General features: G+C 42.9%; 1 pseudogene; it reads right to left on the bottom strand.

The window, feature by feature from the left end:
- Nucleotides 1-1019: 1019 nt before the first annotated feature.
- Nucleotides 1020-2631, bottom strand: LOC139556576 (thyroxine 5-deiodinase-like; annotated as a pseudogene).
- Nucleotides 2632-4021: the final 1390 nt, after the last annotated feature.

Raw genomic sequence — 4021 nt, 5'->3', positions numbered from 1 at the left:
TCCACTGGATATCATAAGGTGAATGCACCAATTTGTAAGTCGCTCTGGATAAGAGCGTCTGCTAAATGACTTAAATGTAAATGTAAATATGACGAACAATTTGTCACAAAATCACCGTACAGAGCTGGGCAAAAAAGCATTCTCTGGCCCTTCCTCTTCCAATTAGCTATTAAGGGACATTAAATTGCAGGAGCTCGCCTCCTTAAATTGGTTTAAAGCTAGGGACAATGAAGTCGGGGGCTGTCAATGTTTTGACCCCTAGATGCATCACACCTCCCCAAATAATTTGTGCCTTATTGGCATCCTCATGCTTCCCATCCGAAACAGTTTGGAACAGTTTGTGCATATATTATGAAGACATTTTGTGATGTTTATGTTCGTTTTGGTCTTCGGCAAGGGTTTTTTCGGGTGGTCGTGCACACGAAGTCTTTGCCCCTTCGATGGTCATTGGTCAACAGTAGGGATTCTTCAATGAAATGTCTGTTGTCATTCAACAATAGACAACTCGTTTACATGCACATTTTTTCACTTGAGAAATACTGGACCAAACATATTAGTTAGATGTAAAATTGCATGACTAAGATCTCCTCTGCAAAATGTTTTAAACTGTACTGCTCTGTGTTTTATGTTGTAGATGGGTCTAAAACTTTGTGTGCTGCTATTTTAGTCATGTCTCTTTCGATTTTTTTTTTATATCAATGAGACTAACCTGGTATAAATAAAGCTAAAATAAAATGAATACATTAAAACACAAAACATCAACAATTTTCACTTGAATTTGAACTGATTTCTTGATTTGGTTGAATTAAAAAGGAATTTAATGGTTAACATACACCTACTTAATCATTGCCACCTACTCAATGAGAACCAGAGACACATCAGAGCTATTAGCTGTCTTTCTCTCTCTCTCTGAACGTGCACTGAATTTGCACTAAAAAGATAAGGATGACAGAACGTATGATAATGAACAAATAGGCCTAGACCTACTTGCCAGTAAGATGCTTTCAGGAGTCATAAGATCAATGTGTTCTAACATTTATTACAAATATTTGTTCAATAAAATATAAACAATTTACAGAACGTTTGGCAATTTGTTCGTTGAAGACATTGCTAGTCGCCAAGTACTCTAGTATCAAACAACATCAGTATCAGTTTTCTGGTTTAAAACCCTTTAAAAACCGAACTTCACAACAACACTAGAGTAAAAGGTATTAGCCATTTAGACACACACACACACACACACACACACACACACACACACACACACACACACACACACACACACACACACACACACACACACACACACACACACACACACACACACACACACACACACACACACACACACACACACACACAAAGTAGAGACCATATAGTATAAAAATAAAGTGATCACAATCAAATGAAGGTCAAACTGAAATAAGCAAAACTTTTGCACAGGTTCAAATCAAAGACAGCTCCTTACAAAAACAAACAACCAAACAAATAATGAGTGTCAAGACGAGCACAACTGAACAACTAAGCCTATCGTGCGTTTTACATCATAATATACATTACTGATATGTGTAATAATGCTATAATGCTTCTGAACCAAAACAACATGTATAGGCCTAGTCATATGTGCAGTGTGTCAAGAGTTTGTAGCAGCATCTGAATACTTCTTCACCGTGTGGACACTTCACGCGCCTAATGGTTATCTTTAAGTTAAACGTGGACCACCACTGTTCTGCTGGAATTCTCCAAATCATTCCGGTATTGCTCGAGCCAGTTCCTCAGCTCTGATATCCGGTAGCCCTCCGGTCCCCTGCCCCCCTGATACACGACCCGCTCATCCCTCAGGATATAAAGTCTCTCAAAATAGGCTCCGTAAGCCGCGTTGGACGAGTTGTCCATAGTATCCACTACCACATTGCTGCAGGGAACCTCCGAGTGCATCAGCTGAGCGGCTTTCAGTCTGTCCTCCAGACAGCAGTGCTTGGGGATCTGGTATGGCGCGTCGGAGCTCACCCAGCCGTCCGAGGGATGCGCCTCCTCGATATATACAAGCAGGGAGTCGGCGATGTCCGCATACTGGCTCGCGACGCGCTGAAACGCAGCCAGGCGCGTCATGAACGGTGGTCAGGAGCAACTGCCGAAGTTGAGGATGAGAGGTCTCCTCCCTTTCACATAGTCTAGGACCCTGACCCTGCGCCGCTCCTGCAGCTGCACAACCTCAGTGTTGGGCGCGATAAATCCAAGGTGCGCCGATTTGAAAAAGTCTAATTTCTGCCCGTACCACACGGCCCTGAGCGACTCCAGGGTGAACATCTTGTTGGAGTCGGAGACGCAGACAGGCGGGTCTTCGGGGCTGCTGCCCTCCATCTTCAGCAGCACTTTCCTCCTGATGCACAGGACGTCCAGGAGACACAGCATCAGCGCTGCCAGCAGGAACCGGGGCAGCAGAACCAGACATAGAGCTGTGTGTTTCAGGGCCAGCACCGTCAGGACACCTGCAGACTTCTGCATCTCGCCCTGCCGATGATGTCTGGCCGGCAATGTAAGCAGGCAGATATAGACAATCGTATCAGTCACCTTTTCCCATCTGTTTTCAGCCTCTGTCTCACAGAGTAGTGCTTTTTATAGGTGCAGCAGGATTTGAATGAAAAACAACCCACCTCCACAGCTCGTGCCGCCCTCTCACATGGCGGGGATTACCTCCCGTCAACTGAGAGAGAGAGATGGATAGAGGAAGGGAGAGAGACATAGAGATAGAGAGAGAGTGTGTGTGTGTGAGGGAGAGGGAGAGAGAGAGAGAGAGAGAGAGAGGGGGGGGGGATCACGGCCATGGGTCCGTTTTTTTGCAGACTCAAACCTGTCACGTCGATATCTGGCACTTATTTTGGGGTGAATCATTGTGGTTACCGGTAAATGAACTCCAAATGAAGAAATAGCATGATTTACAACAACACCCGTTTGTGGGTCAGAAAGTGACGTCAAATGAACATTAGCCTATGGTGAATTTAAAATTGACATAAATGTGATCAAAACTCACACATTTAGGGTTAAAAAAAACATACCCACCTCTTCAAATCAAACACGATGATAAAGACAGAATCTGTAATTTTTGTGATTAAAACAAATTAGACTGTTGTGATCAGTTTGAGAAGAAATACATATTCCATGTTCATGCTGTTGAATCGGTGACGTATTGAATATAAACTTATAGGAATTAAATAGGTCTAGAGCAATTCATTATTTTTGTTGATTCATTTTAATGTGTTGCCAAACATTACATGTATCTATGCCTTTTGATTACTTGTTTCACGAACCTGGGTGAATTGAAAGAACACGAAAAGGCTTGAACGCTTATACTTCTTTGTGTATTTCAGATAAGGGGTTTAACGTTCACAAAATCTTTTCACACTAGACGGCGCTCTCGCATACCAATGATGTGCAGTGCGCATTGGGCACCTCCAAAAAAGCCTCGGTTACCTGAGGTCAGTATCCTCCCCTCTCTCGCAACTTTCCCAATGCGACTGTTACGTACCTGATTCCTTCTCAGAGCAATGAGAGAGATTACTCACCCCTATAAAACTGAGTTATGAAATGATATCCGGTATGACAGGTGGTGTTACAGACAAAGGAAAGGATAATAATACTACTACTATTATTATTAATAATAACAATAATAAATATTATATTTTACTTATATGAAGCTAGCTATTCACTACATCAAAACATCTCCAAGCGCTGTAAAGCTAAGCAGTAAGCAGCAACAACAGGAAACAAGCAACTTAAAACAACAACATAATTAATCATGAGTTGTCGACGGTCAAGAGACTGAAGGTTGAGACAGTTAATGGCTTGATTGAGGTCAGCGGACAGAGGAGGTGGTCAAATGGGAGAGTCGGTAGCAGGCAGGTAGCACGTTGTCATCGCGGTGTCTAGCCATCCACGCCGTCTGTGTCTTCTTAGTAGAACTCAGTCAGATCAGATGAAGTTCGAGTAACGTCTAATTGCTGACAACAAAACCTAAGTT

This window comes from Salvelinus alpinus, chromosome 27, assembly GCF_045679555.1.
Source record: "Salvelinus alpinus chromosome 27, SLU_Salpinus.1, whole genome shotgun sequence".
Classification (NCBI taxonomy): Eukaryota; Metazoa; Chordata; class Actinopteri; order Salmoniformes; family Salmonidae; genus Salvelinus; species Salvelinus alpinus.
This window is presented reverse-complemented; position numbering and strand designations above follow the sequence as displayed.